Below are 16,102 nucleotides of genomic sequence, written 5' to 3'. Positions count from 1 at the left end.
TTAACTTATTTTTGGACCTCTCGGTAGTTAGTTGCAACTTGGGCTCCTTCGCTTGGGATAATAGCTGTAGGGACTCCGTAAGGTCCTACCACTTTTTTTACTCTATAATTTTACACCTTCTCAGCGGATTAGGTAACCTTTGATCGAAGGAGTAGGGACTAATATCGTTATTCCACAAGTAACATTCCCTCCAGAGTCATCTGGCGCTGGAGTGCAAAATGAGTTTTGTAGTCCAGGTCATATTGTGGGATTTTCGACCTTGGGCACTGCTTCCTGTCATTTGTAAGTTACATCAACTGTTTTGCTTTTTCTTGCCCTCAGAGTTGGTTGCCCAATGGTGTCGAAATTCCCTCGCCTACTGGCCCATATAACCCTTCGGTGGTTTGCCTCTTATTAACAGGTACTATGTTGACGAACTGTGGCATTCGAATGTGTCATCAGTTAGCAAGTAGCTAATCCTCCTTGTTTTGCTTAAGTCCTTGTTAGAATTTCCTTAACGTATCTTATAATACTCTTGGTACATAATCTCATATCGTTTCTCCGTCACTAGTTCAGATTCTTCCATCTCGCGCGATCACACCAGCACTAATACATTAAGTTCCATCAGAATATTGAAGTTAAGCGTGCTGGGGCGAGAGTAATATCGGGATGGGTGACCTCCATGGGAAGTCTTCGTGTCGCGTTTCATTGCAACCTTTTCCACGAGGTGCGGGCACTCAACTAAGCTCCAGATTTACCTCAGCGTTGTCTCGCGAGTCTTTATGTTTTGCCCTGTCCTTTCGTCTGTTATCTTGCATCTAGTATCGGCGTAGACCTTTAGTTCCACGATCCTTTATTCACTTTATGTTCTCCTTATTTTCTACCACAGGAGGCTTTCTATTCCTTTTTCTTTGGTTATTTATCTATCGCAACATCATTTGCGACTAACTCTATAACCAACATTTTGGCTTTTGGTCTAGCATACTGTCGTTATCCTTTGTAGTGTCTCTTGAATTATTTGATATCCTTTCATTGGTACATTCTTCTGTTTTTATACGCAGCCGCCTTCTAGTGTTATGTTGTTCAGGGTCTCGTCACAAACTTCTTAACGCTACCTTATGTAGCATTCCGGCTTCCATCCAATTATTGGTAACTTCCGGAACTTTCCAACTTGGTTTAGCAAGATATCTTATCGAAGTTTAGACGTCTATCTCACATTTATTGCTATATCAATTGCCTCCTCCTACCTTTGCCATTTTCTCATTAACTTCCCCCCTTTAGGAGGTACTCGTACTTTCCTCTGTATGTACTTGTAGTTGTTCCAATTTCAATTAGGTAGTGCTAGTATTCCGATGATAACTATTCCAGGTTTTCTCGAAGTAGTGGTTTTTCCCCAACCTATATCCTTTGTTTCTTGGGGCGAATAGAAGTTACGTCATTTGTTCCTTAAGTTTGCCATTCTCGTCCCTTAAGGGTTCCACCATTTTCGGGCCGACATCGTGTACACGCATCATTTTTCATTTTTTTCTTAAGCTCCATGCTCTTACTGCGTTCTCAACGCAGGCCTTTAACATAGTCAACGCGTACTAAATGCGTCTTACTAGTGGTTCCACTTTGTCCCTGCACACTCGTATCACACTGTTCAATTCATACTTACATATCCTCTTTTTAATTCGTATTCGTCCCTGACATCTCCCTGAGATGCTTCCGTTAGGAGTTCTTTTCCCAATTAGTCGGTGGAAAACTATAAACTATTATCATAAATCATTTTCCAACCATTGTTGGAAGAAACCAAAATTTCTTAAACATCACAGTACTTCTGTTAATACTTGACCTACCTGGTCCCCTTTCGAGTTTACCCTCGAGTTATGAATAACTCATCTAATTTACAATAGGAGTTGGGGGCTTGGTACCTTCAAAAAGAGTGAATCTCAATTACTGGACATCTTACCCTTCAACCTGAGCTTCTCTTTTGTTGTCCTACAACACAATTATGGTTGGAGATACTGCGGTCTGAACTGTACTGCTCAGACAAACTTTTATTTCTTCGAAATAAACTTTCCCAAGTAAAGAGGGTGCCCCTTATTGACGACATGAAGAGTACCTCTTACAACTTTACTTTAGCATAATACGGGTACTCGATATCAATTTCCCAGACATGTTATAAGCTATGTTTTTCTCCATTTTTCTTGTTCTGGGAGAATTTCGGCAGAGTTTCCTCTACATTTCTTACTTATCCCAAAACCTGCATGCAAAAAATACCAACAATGCCTCACAAGCCCAACATATATATGTATACATATCATATCACAGCCGTACAAGGCTTCCAATGTCATCTCATATCGCAGCCACACCGGGGCTTTCAATATTAATAGTAAGATAAAAATACTGGACTTACCTCTTATGTCCAACTTCAAACTGCATCTGTTGCACTTTCTGTCTGCTTTCCTTTCAGGTTTCAACTTTATATTTCAATACCTTACCTGACGAATATCTTTCGTGGCTTTACTTTACTTACCTGCATGCTTTGTAACTTTCCATGTCGTCAATTACTTCCTTCTGTTTGTGTCGTCCTTTTGTTAAGATCCAAGGTTAGTATAAGGAATTTTCCTATGACTCGGATCTATAGCACGATCTCAGATGTAGAAGAAAGGTAACATCCTAAATATCCTGTAGCTTCCTGTTTATAGATGTGGCGCGCAAGACATCGATAACCAAGACTCTACTAGACACGGTCTGCAGACACTCCGAAGACAAATCTGGCTCTGATACCACTTCTGTCATGGCCCAACCCCGTAGGCCGCGACTAGGGTTCGACTTGGACCCCCCATATACATATCTATCAGCTGTGGTCACATTGAACTATAAATAAACAATATCATATAATAGACCCCATTGGGCGACAACAATTTCATAAACCTGTAGCCCTTTTCGTTTGTATCACAACATAATAGGGCACGCAAGCCGACAAGGCTGCCATAACATAATAATATATATCATATATCATGTAGACCCAGCTGAATCAAACTTACATACACAACCCACATATACATGTCTGCAGACCTCTAAACATATAAATGACAACATATGGCGGGACAGGGCCCCCGCCGTACCCCTGAATGGATAAAATAATTTCTATACATCCGTGGACAGTATCAAAAACTAGGCCCCGATACAATGGAGCCTCTTTCAGCTGAGCTGCATGGAATCCTAAGTTGACGGACTCCCAAAATCTGTATCTGTACCTGCGGGCATGAACGCAGCCCCCCGAGAAAGGGGGTCAGTACGATATATGTACTGAGTATGTAAAACATAATATAATACAGCTGGAAGCATATCTGAGATACAAAAATAGGGGATAAGATATCAATTCAAAAATTTGTACCTGTACTTTGTGAATTACAAAAACATGCATGTTCGAGTCATATCATATAGCCGGCCCTTTTGGGGGTCTGGTGAATCATCTCTGTAAAACCATCATGGCCCCAGTGCCATCACCACCTTATTACAAAACATCATCAGATATCTATACACGTATCCTGGCCCTCTATTGAGGGACTCAGGGAATAATGCAGTGAACTGTGCACGAGAACATATCCTGGCCCGGGACTCAGGGAAAGAAGTGTTACAATATACACGAATAGAGTAGTGAGTAACTATATGCAATTTAAATCATTATCAGAGACTCGACAGAATAAGAAAGTTAAGCTTTTATTTGAGAACCCGAGTAATGGTGTAGTCATCTCGAGTGTCCCATAAATGCCATTATGGGCTGTCTCAAAAGTAATCTCGGGGACCCTAGACATGTATTTACGTAGGGCCAAATCATTTATGGAATCAAAACACTTAATCTCGTATAGTCTTTAAGACTTGGAGCCTGTACCTTTGGTACCTTTTTAACATATACCAGTTTCTAGGGAAATAGTTTGACTACTGTAGGAGTTCAATATTCAGAAGTAAATAAGAGATGTTTGAGAATAGAGTTACCCTAGAGCTCAGATCATATTCAACTTACAAGTAAGACAAAGGCATGCCCAAAAGAAGAAAGAGAATAAGCTTTATGTAGTCTATACTTTCCTTCAGGGGATCTGCATACACATATTTCGTACCCGGCCCATCATGGGGCTCGGTGAATCATTATGGCATCATAATCTCCCTTTCGTACCAAATACGTAGCAAGGGAAATGAGAGATAGCTTTCCACACACTACTGTTTAACACGTAGAAGCCTTACTAGGCAATACTCAATCCTTGCAGAAATTCCAATACTAAGCAGTGGATAGGGGTTATGAGGCATAATTGGAGTTTTGGGAATGGAATTATCCCCACATTCCACACACAATTCACTTAAGGCTAAAACTTGCCAAAAGGAAAGAAAGATAGTTGTACGAGCTTATACCAAAATACGCCAAGAGAAAGCTTTACATACCTTGTCTGAATTATTCCTTATCCTGCTTGCCTCACCGTCCTTTGAACCTATTCAACATGAAAGTAATATAAATATCAACCCCTCTTAACTTTCCAGCATCTTAGGTTACACCTTAGTATCAATGGAATCTATTTCCTTAGTCGTTTCCCCGACTAGTTTTGTTATTCGCTAAAGCGTCGACGAAAATTGGGCAGCACCTCCCCTGTAATGTGCCTTATCCAAATTTCCAATTAGGTCCCTAAGACCTAAAGCTAACCAACAACAACAACCTGCAGCAATTCATACCAACAATATACAACATAAACTCCAAACGACTTATTCAAAAATACGATATCAAAATAGGGCGTCTAGCCTTTATTTTGTGACGCCTTTAATTATACGTAACGAGGGGTCATGTGGCTTCGACCAGTAGCACCCTAACCCACATTAGGACATATTTAGGCCCTGAAACAACAAGCCACACCCCTGCAGCAGCAACTCACAAGAACGATACTTTATTTCGATGACAATTCACCTCTAGCGACTCCAATTTAGTTTATTTCGAACGTCGAGCATTTCTACGACATTCTTAAACTTCCAGCAGCATACAAGGGGTGTAATACACCATATAACAATACCATAAACTCCAATTTAAATGTAAAGGCCTTACCTTACGTTAAACTTGTCAAACTCGCCCAAACTATCCAAAATGTGAAATCTGGACAGCTTACTGTTTCGAAGGGGTAATGGAGGGAAATAGGATTTACGTCCTTCACAAAAGTTATAGACATGTGTCTTAGGGTCGCAAAATATTTCGAATCATACCTACATCAATTTTGTACAAAACGATATGACCAAAATACTTACAGCTGTCCGTGTAGAATTTCCAAAACCAAATCTGAGCAGTACCTCCTCTACGCTTCATCACCATTTTTCGAGCTGATACATGTAAAAATGGATTTTGGAGTCTGAATAAAAGTTATATAACCACGAAATACCTTTCCAAAACATATTAAATCACTCGAAACGAATTTGTACACAAAAAGTTATATCAATATTACTAACCACTGTCCCTTCCAAAAACGGGTTTGTTAACTAGCGTTTTCTCTTATTTTCTCTTCCAAATTCCAATTGCAAAGCTGGAGGTTTACTTCCATGAAGGTCTTAAAATACATATATACGTATCCACGTACTTAAGGTACACCATATATAATTAATTTACGAAGAAAATTGGAAAACTAACCTTTAAACTTCAAGAACCATGGCTGCCTCTCTATTTCTCTCCCTCACGTTTTTTTTCTCTATGTTGGCTGATGTTTTGATGGATAACTGAAGTATATGATATATATCTACATATATATGTGGCTTTAGGGTGTGACACGTGTCAACCCCAAGAGATGACACGTGTCCAGTCCCTATTGGGCCACCGTATCATGCTGCCAACTATGGGCTGCCACGTGGCAGTGGGGTCCACCCCCCAGGCAGGTGGGTCACCTACTTGACCCCAAGCAGGTGGGTCACCTGCTTGCTTGAGGTGCTGCCATGTGTCGCTTCTTCATTGGCTACCACGTGTCGTTTTTTTTCCCTTCCTCGTGGGCTCGTAATCTCGTCTTATTTTATGTACCTATGTAATCCGTGCTACGTAAGTTTGATATATGCTTAAGTAGCTCAAGTGTATATTACTTTTAACTTAGTAGCTTACATAGGTAAATCGAGTCCTACGACTCATTACTTGGCCTCCAATTCCTTCTGGACTCTTATGATTTCATCTCCAACCTTCTCTAGTATGGGGTATCACATTCTCCCTTCCTTAGAGCCGTTTGATAGTGTCATAACTTAAGTGGCTCACATGCTAGCTTCTAAGTAACTTAAGGGACATTCCGAGTTCAAAGATGTGGGGTGTAACAACGTGGCTAGTTAATTTTGTTGAAGGCTACCTAGTTGGTGAGTTCCCATGTTTTTGAAAAAATATCCTTTCATTTTTCTAGCTTATGTTATGTAAATACTTTTGGATACCTTCCATGGTACTTGTTTTATTTATTATGAGGGTGAGCTAAAAACATACTTAGCCTCTGCCAATTCTTTTAGTAGTGGTATGTTTGGACATAAATGTATGTCGTTCTAAGTTTGACATTGACTCTTATTCTATGATGTTTCCCTTAGTACGTCTACCCTTTTTATTTCCACTTATTGTTCCTATGAAAAGCTAAATGAATGTTAAGAGGCTTGGATAAGGTACCTCCGAATGTCTCATTAGCCGTGTCACGTCTAGGCCCTAAGCTTGGGTCGTGAAAAAGGGAGATGGAGTGTTAGGTATCACGAGAGATTGTGCATTCCCAATGTTGATGGTAATGGAGAGAGGATAATGGAGGAGTCCCATAGCTCCAAGAATTCCATCCATATAGGTTCTATAAATATGTACCACAACTTGAGAGAAGCATATTGGTAGAGCGGAATAAAGAGAGATATAACAGAGTTTATGTCCAATTTCCCGAATTGCTAATAAGTCAAGGTTGAGCATCAAAGGCCTTGTGGAGTGGCTCAGAATATTGAGATTTTAGAATGAAAGTGATAGATGATCAATATGGATGTCATAACCAGGTTGCCGCAATCCCGCAGGCAACATGACTCTATTTGGATGATTGTAGATAGGATGACCAAGTCGCCCCAATTCTTACCGATGAAGACTATTGATACTGCAAAGGACTATACCAGATTGTACCTTTGGAAAATTTTAAGATTTTATGAGGTTACTTTATCTATCATCTCATATAAGGGAGCTCAATTCACTTCTCAATTTTGAAAGTCATTTCAAAAAGGTTTGAGTTCAAAAGTGAGCCTTAGTATTACCTTTCATACGCAGATAGACAGCCAGGTAGAATGTACAATTTAGACTTTGGTGGATAAGTTGAGGTTCTATGTTATAGACTTCAAAAGCAATTGGGATGAACACTTACCTCTCTTAGTGAGTTCGCATACAATAATAGCTTTCATTCGAACATCCAAATGGCTTCTTATGAACTTCTGTATGGGAGGAGAATCAGATCACCAATTGGCTGGTTTGAAGTCGGTGAAACTAAGTTGATTAGACCAAACTTAGTTCATCAGGCCATGGAGAAAGTAAAAACCATCCAAGAGAGGTTGGGAGCTACTCAGAGTCACCAAAAATCCCACATGGATGTTAGGAGGAGAGATTCAGATTTTGAATTACATGATTGGGTATATTTGGAGGTTTCACCCATGAAGGATGTGATGAGATTTGGAAAGAAAGGGAAGCTTAGTCCCCCTACATTGGCCCTTACCTGATTGTGAAGAGGGTTGGTAATGTAGCCTATGAGTTGGAGTTGCCATCATAGTTAGCCGTGATTTATCTTGTGTTTTATATCTCTATGCTTAAGAAGTGTTTGGGAGAATCTTCGCTTGTTGTTCCAACCGAGAGAGTTGGGGTTAAGGAGAGTGCCTTATAAGGATATCCCAGTTAAGATCCTTGATCGTCAAGTTCGCAAATTAAGAACCAAAGAGGTAGCATCCGCCAAAGTTCTTTGGCGAAATCATTTTGTTCAAGAGGCTAAATGAGAAGATGAGGAGGATATGAAGGCTAGATAACCACATCTATTTGAGCCTTCTAATGTCATTGTTGATGGTAATATTCCTTTCTTCTATCTTTGAGTTTATATTCATTCCGAGTCTAAGTATATGATTAGTATTTTTGAGTCTAAGTAGTTGATTTTCTGAATATTTGAGTATTTGAGTTCTTGATTGTATTAGTAACTTGAGTAAAACCTTATCTTGATCTTCATTTAAGGATGAATGATCCCAAGAGAGAGATATTGTAACACCCCATGTTATCCTAGCCTTAACTAATTTTGAGATCCATGAGAAAAGTTTAGAAAAGTGAGTTATGCCAGTTGAACGAGTTGACCTATGAGTCGTAGGAACTCCTAAAAATCATAGGAGTGACTCATAGGGTTGCCATTAGGAACTGAAAACTGGCTAAGTCTAGTAGAGTGTCTACAAGTCTATTTACAACTCATGGAGAAGATGACGACCCCTAAAGACTAGTTGTTGGTTGAAGTCTATTTTGGGAAGAACATTAAGACCCAATATTTTTTTGTGAGTAAACAGGATGAACCATAGAAAGTTTTACGATTCGTATAACAGACCCATATAGAAACTTCAGACACTTGGGTTTGCAGGGTTTTAAAAGAGTTGTAAGACGAGGGGTTCTTACAACCTATAGGATGTTTGACGAGTTGTAAACTCCACCCATAGGATGGGTCCATATGTTTAGGATTTTTGCTAAGTGTTGGGATGACTTAAAAGTCATCCCTACGTCTGGTAGGAACATTGACGACTCGTAAGAGCGACCTGTAGAGGGCCAAAATCAATTTTAATGAAGGGTAGTTTAGTCTGTTTCTACCCTTCTCAAACCAAAAACCTAATGTGTTGGGACTATTTTGAATCCTTTATTAGTACGCTATACACATACAATCTCATTAACAATTAGTTTATTTGAGAGCAAGGGATTAAAGAAGAGAAAAAAGTTATGGTTCAAATGCTCACTCCCATTTTCCAGCTTTCAATTGTTCTTCGAGTTCTACGTATGTAAGGCTACTCATAATGTGGATTGAGTTCTCCCACATACCCTATATCTTCATAGATTCGATTTAAGTTGAGTTTTGAGGTTCCATGAATTGAGTTCTTGACTTATTTATAATTCCTACTGGGTTTTGTAGATTAATTTCATTGTCTTATTGTATGTATTTTAATATACCTTGATGAGCTTCAGGAGTTGTATTTTATTGAGATTATGGATTTATGCTTACATTTACATGAACCTTAGTTGAGTTATTATCATACTTTGACTTGAGGTTGAGATTGATGGTTTTCATGTATAAAATAAAATATTGCTTTCAAAGTGAGAAGATGCATATTATAATGAGTTTGATGAAATTGACAATAGACTTAAATGAGGATTTTGGAGGAAGATATTTTGATGATGATGTAACTGATGTTAATTTTTTAAAAAGTGTAAATATTGATGAAGAGGTAATGCTGCTGATGATTCTTTGTGATGAGTTTTATGTTTAAATTAAAAATCCAATGAGACTAAATGATGATTTTAGTATTACTACATGTTTTGGGAGTAGTATTTTTCACCTAGTTGGGTATGGGTTTAATTGACTAAAATCCAACAACTACATAGCCAATGTACTAAGAGGCTCTTGTCCCAAAAGAGGACTTGATGATTGGATCCATAGATATTGATGTCTATTACTCTGGAATGTATTGGATGGATGTGACAATGATATCATTTTGTTGTATCATTACTAGCTCATAAGTGATAGTTGTCGGTTAGAGAAACTCCCTAAGAGTAAAATATTATATTTTTCATTGATGAAATACCTCATGTCTTTCATGAAGACACTAGCTTAAATTCTTAGAGTGAAGCCTGAAGATGAAGAACCCTAGTTCTTGCTTGAGAGGAACATTGAGAGTACTTATTTTGATTTTAGGGAATTGTGAGTGAATGGAGAGGTTAGGTTCACTAAATTTGCTTAATCCCACTTAGAATAGGCTAAAACAACATAGTATAAGGATCATAAGAGTGGGAAAATAACAAACCAAACCCTAAAAGAAAAATAGTCGCAGGCATTTATAACACCCTGTACTATACTCACTTAGATCAATTTCGACAGATGTAAGAAAAATTCAGAAGATCACTGTTTCAGTGGACCATGAGTGCCATCTACGACCTATAGAAGGTTCTACAGGCCGAAGGGATGACTAGTAGGGTCCCACAACACTCAGAAAAAAATTGGAGTTTTGAGGAGACTTTCCTATGGATGACTTTTACGATCCGAAGAAAGAATTCACAGAGGGTGTCTTAAGCCCAAACCTTAGACCACTCCTACGAGCCTATGTTTATGACTAGTGTAAAACCTTACAACTTATAGGGTCTCTTTGTAGACTCAATGACACATTCCAGTAACTATTGGGTGTGCACCTATATTCCATGAGGTGGGTTTACGACCCGTAGAGGGTCCTAGACCCAATCCCTTATACCCTTGTGTTTCAACGAGAATACTCTACGAGCCATCAAAGGGTATACGACCCATAGAAAGGGGTCCATACTGTCACGACCCAACCCCATAGGTCATGATTGGAGTCCGACCTGGACCCCCCATACACATATTTATCAGCTGTGGTCACATTGAACTGTAAATAAAACAATATCATGTAACAGAGTCCCACTGGGCGATAACATTTGCATATACCTGTAGCCCTTTTTGTTTGTATCACAACATGACAGGGCACGCAAGCCGACAAGGCTGCCATAATATAACAACATGTACAATATATCATATAGACCCAGATGAATCAAACTGACATATACAACCCACATATACATGTCTGCAGACCTATAAACATATAAATGACAACATATGGTGGGACAGGGCCCCCGCCGTACCCCTGAATGGATAAAATAATTTTTATACATCTGTGGACAGTACCAAAAACTAGGCCCCGATACAATGGAGCCTCTTCCAACTGAGCTGCATGGAATCCTAAGCTGACGGACTCCCAAAATCTGTATATATACCTGCGGGCATGAATGCATCCCCCCGAGAAAGAGGGTCAGTACGATATATGTACTGAGTATGTAAAACATAATATAATACAACTGGAAGCATATCTGAGATACAAAAATAGGGGATAAGATATCAATTCAGAAACCTGTACCTGTACTTTGTGAATTACAAAAACATGCATGTTCGAGTCATATCATATAGCCGGCCCTTTCGGGGGTCCGGTGAATCATCTTTGTAAAACCATCATGGCCCCAGTGCCATCACCACCTTATTACAACACATCATCATATATCTATACACGTATCCTGGCCCTCTATTGAGGGACTCAGGGAATAATGCAGTGAACTGTGCACGAGAATATATCCTGGCCCGGGACTCAGAGAAAGAAGTGTTACAATATACACGAGTAGAGTAGTGAGTAACTATATGCAATTTAAATCATTATTAGAGACTTGACCATATAAGAAGATTAAAATTTTCTCGGAGGACTCGAGTAGTAGTGTAGTCATCTCGAGTGACTTCTAAATGCCTTTATGGGCAATATCAATTATAATCTCGGGGCTCCTAGACATGTACTAAAGTAAAGCCAAATCGCTTATGGAACCAGAAACATTTGTTAACAAATAGTGTGTAAGACTTGGAGCCAATACATTTGTTACCTTTTTAACATATAAAAGTTTCCAGGGAAATAGTTCGATTATTATAAAAGTCCGATATTCAGACGTAAATAAGAGATGCTAAGAATGGAGTTACCCCGGAACTCATATCATGTTTAACCTACAACTAAGACATGCCAGAACAAGAAAGGGAATAAACTATATATAGTCTGTACTTTCCTTTATGTGGATACTTCGTACCCGTCCTATTCTAGGGCTCGGTGAACAAACCTGGCATCATAACCTCATTTTCATGCCAAGTATATAGCAAGAGAAAGGACAGATAGCTTTTCATAAACTACTCTTTAACCCGCTTGTGGCGCATAGGCACTAATAACGTTCAACCTGATCCCTTCAATGACCAATTTAATCGACATCATCCTATCATTGACTCTTTGGTTTTCTGGTAAATCGAAGTATAGGAATGGGGTAGGCATTTTAATAGACAGTAATTTAAGGGATCAGGTGGTGGAGGTTAGGAGAGTCAATGATAGGATGATGTCGATTAAATTGGTCATTGAAGGGATCACGTTGAATGTTATTAGTGCCTATGCGCCGCAAGCGGACCTACACGAGGAGGATAAGAGGCGCTTTTGGGAGGATTTGGACAAGTTAGTGGTAGGCATACCACCTACTGAGAAGCTTTTCGTGGGAGGGGATTTCAATGGGCACATCGGGTCTATTTCAGGAGGGTATGATGATGTACATGGAGGCTTTGGCTTCGGGGACAGAAATGGAGGAGGAATCTCACTTCTGGATTTCGCAAGAGCTTTCGGGTTAGTGATAGCCAACTCGAGTTTCCCAAAGAAGGAGGACCACTTGGTAACCTTCCGTAGCTCAGTGGCTAAAACTCAGATAGATTTTTTACTCCTTAGGAAGGATGATAAAGGTTTGTGCAAAGACTGTAAGGTCATCCCGATTGATAACCTTACAACCCGACATAAGCTCTTAGTGATGGATTTAGGGATTAAGACGACGAGGATGAGGAGGGTCGGGGAAGAACGACCTAGGATCAGATGGGGGAGTTTGACAACCGTTAAGGCCCTAGAGATGGGAGAGAAATTGAAGGATATGGGAGCCTGGGATAGTAGTGGGGATGCGAACTGTATATGGGATAGGACAGCTAGTTGTATTAGGGCTGTAGCAAGGGAAGTGTTAGGAGTCTCAACAGGCAGTCGTAGACGACATCGAGGGGACTGGTGGTGGAATGAAGAAGTGCAAAGGAAAGTGGAAGCAAAGAAGATGGCGTATGCTAAGTTGATAGAGAGAAAGGATGAGGTGGAGAAGTGGACGAATGGGGAACTGTATAAGATAGCGAGGAAGGAGGCGAAGTCGGCGGTTGCAACGGCAAAAATGGCAGCTTTTGAACGCCTTTGTGCTGAACTAGAAGAGAAAGGCGGGGACAGGAAGCTATTCAGGCTAGCCAAGTCCCGGGAGAGGTGGGCACGTGATGTGGATCAAGTGAAGTGCATTAAAGACGAGCACGGAAACGTACTGACAGAGGAGACCCTTATCAAACAAAGATGGCAGTCTTACTTCCATAAACTTTCGAATGACAGTGGGGACACAGAAATTGTGTTGGGAGATTTGGAACATACAGGAAGGAATCACGATATTGGGGGTTGTAGTAGTATTACGGTCGATGAGGTTAAAGGTGCTGTTCGTAGGATGCGCTGGGGAAGAGCGACCGGACTTGACGAGATCCCTGGAGAATTTTGGAAGAGTGCGGACTCGGTAGGTTTGGAATGGCTGACTAGGTTATTTAATGTCATCTTTACGACTGCAATGATGCCCGTAGAATGGAGGTCGAGCATCATGATCCCTCTATACAAAAACAAGGGGATAGCTAGAGTTGCGACAACTACAGAGGTATCAAGCTTCTAAGCCATACTATGAAAGTGTGGGAAAGAGTGGTGGAGATGAGGGTGAGGAGAGGCATGTCTATTTCAGAGAACCAGTTCGGATTTATGCCGGGACGCTCAACTACGGAAGCCATCCATCTTATGAGGAGACTAATGGAGCAATATAGGGAAAGAAAGAGAGACTTGCATATGGTATTCATCGACTTAGAAAAGGCTTATGATAAAGTCCCTCGAGAGATACTATGGAGATGTTTAGAGGCTAAAGGTGTACCGGTAGCGTACATAAGGTTGATCAAGGACATGTACGAGGGTGCCATAACCAGGGTAAGGACAGTAGGAGGGGACTCAGAACACTTCCCGGTGGTGATGGGGTTGCATCAAGGATCATCCTTGAGTCCGTTTCTATTTGCCTTGGTGATGGATGTATTGACGCGACAAATTCAAGGTGAGGTGCCATGGTGTATGCTTTTTGCGGACGACATAGTCCTCATCGATGAGACTCGTAGCGGAGTTAACGCTAAGTTGGAAGATTGGAGAAGCACCTTGGAGTCTAAAGATTTTAAGCTGAGTAGGACCAAGACAGAGTACCTAGAGTGCCAGTTCAGTGAGACACCTCAGGAGGTTGGCGCGGAAGTTAGGCTCGGGGACCAAGCCATCCAAAGGAAAAGTAGTTTTAAGTACCTTGGTTCTATAATGCAAGGCAACGGGGAGATCGACGAGGATGTCACACATCGTATTGGGGCAGGATGGAGGAAATGGAGGCTCGCCTCCGGTGTGTTGTGTGACAAGAAGGTGCCACCACTACTTAAGGGCAAGTTCTACAAAGTGGTGGTTAGACCAGCTATGTTATACGGGGCGGAGTGTTGGCCAGTTAAGGTCTCTGTTAGCTGAGGTCACATTGAATCGTGAATAAGACAATATCATGTAATAGAGCCCCACTAGGCGATAACATTTTCATAAACTGTAGCCCTTTTCATTTGTATCACAACATGACAGGGCACGCAAGCCGACAAGGCTGCCATAACATAATAGCATATATCATATATCATGTAGACCCAGCTTAATCAAACTGACATACACAACCCACATATACATGTCTGCAGACCTCTAAACATATAAATGACAACATATGGCGGGACAGGGCCCCCGCCGTACCCCTGAATGGATAAAACAATTTCTATACATCCGTGGACAGTATCAAAAACTAGGCTCCGATACAATGGAGCCTCTTCCAGCTGAGCTGCATGGAATCCTAAGCTGACGGACTCCCAAAATTTGTATCTGTACCTGCGGGCATGAACGCAGCCCCTCGAGAAAGGGGGTCAGTACGATATGTGTACTGAGTATGTAAAATATAATATAATACAACTGGAAACATATCTGAGATAGAGAATCAGGGGATAAGATATCAATTCAGAAACCTGTACCTGTACTTTATGAATTAAAAAAACATGCATGTTCGAGTCATATGATATAGCCGGCCCTTTCGGGGGTCCGGTGAATCATCTCTGTAAATCATCTCTGTAAAACCATCATGGCCCCAGTGCCATCACCACCTTATTACAACACATCATCATATATTTATACACGTATCATGGCCCTCTATTGAGGGACTCAGTGAATAATGCAGTGAACTGTGCACGAGAACATATCCTGGCCCGGGACTCAGGGAAAGAAGTGTTACAATATACACGAGTAGAGTAGTGAGTAACTATATGCAATTTAAATCATTATTAGAGACTTGACCGTATAAGAAAATTAAGCTATTGTCTGAGAATCAGGATTGTAATGTAATCACCTTAAATGCCCTTTAAATGCCATTAGGGGCTATATTAGCTAGTGTTTTGGGGTCCTTAGACACGTACTAAAGTAAAGCCAAATTGCTTATGGAACCAGAAACATTTGTTAACATATAGTCTGTAAGACTTGGAGCTTGTATATTTGTTATCTCTATAGCATATAATAGTTTCCAGGGAAATAGTTCGACTACTGTAGGAGTTCAATATTCAGAAGTAAATAAGAGATGTTTGAGAATAGAGTTACCCTAGAGCTCAGATCATGTTCAACTTACAACTAAGACAAAGACATGCCCCAAAAAAGAAATAGAATAAGCTTTATGTAGTCTGTACTTTGTTTTAGATGACCTTCATACACATATTTCATACCCGGCCCATTATGGGGATCGGTGAATCATTATGGCATCATAATCTCACTTTCGTACCAAATACGTATCAAAGGAAATGAGAGATAGCTTTCCACATACTAGTGTTTAATACATAGAAGCCTTACTAGGCAATACTCAATTCTTGCAGAAATTCCAATACTAAGCAGTGGATATGGGTTATGAGGCATACTTGGAATTTTGGGAATGGAATTATCCCCACATTCCACACACACTTCACTTAAGGCTAAAACTTGCCAAAAGGAAAGAAAGATAGCTGTACGAACTTATACCAAAACATGCCAAGAGAAAGCTTTACATACCTTTTGAGAGTTACCCTTTATCCTGCTCGTCTTGTCGTCTTCCGAACCTATTCAATATGAAAGTAATACAAATATCAACTACTCTTAAATTTCCAGCATCTTGGATTACGCCTTAATGTTA

General features: G+C 40.3%; 1 pseudogene; it reads left to right on the top strand.

Moving 5' to 3' along the window:
- The first annotated feature begins 566 nt into the window (after positions 1-566).
- On the top strand, positions 567-686 carry LOC129890923 (5S ribosomal RNA; annotated as a pseudogene).
- Positions 687-16,102: the final 15,416 nt, after the last annotated feature.

Source organism: Solanum dulcamara, chromosome 5 (assembly GCF_947179165.1).
Source record: "Solanum dulcamara chromosome 5, daSolDulc1.2, whole genome shotgun sequence".
Lineage (NCBI taxonomy): Eukaryota > Viridiplantae > Streptophyta > Magnoliopsida > Solanales > Solanaceae > Solanum > Solanum dulcamara.
This window is presented reverse-complemented; position numbering and strand designations above follow the sequence as displayed.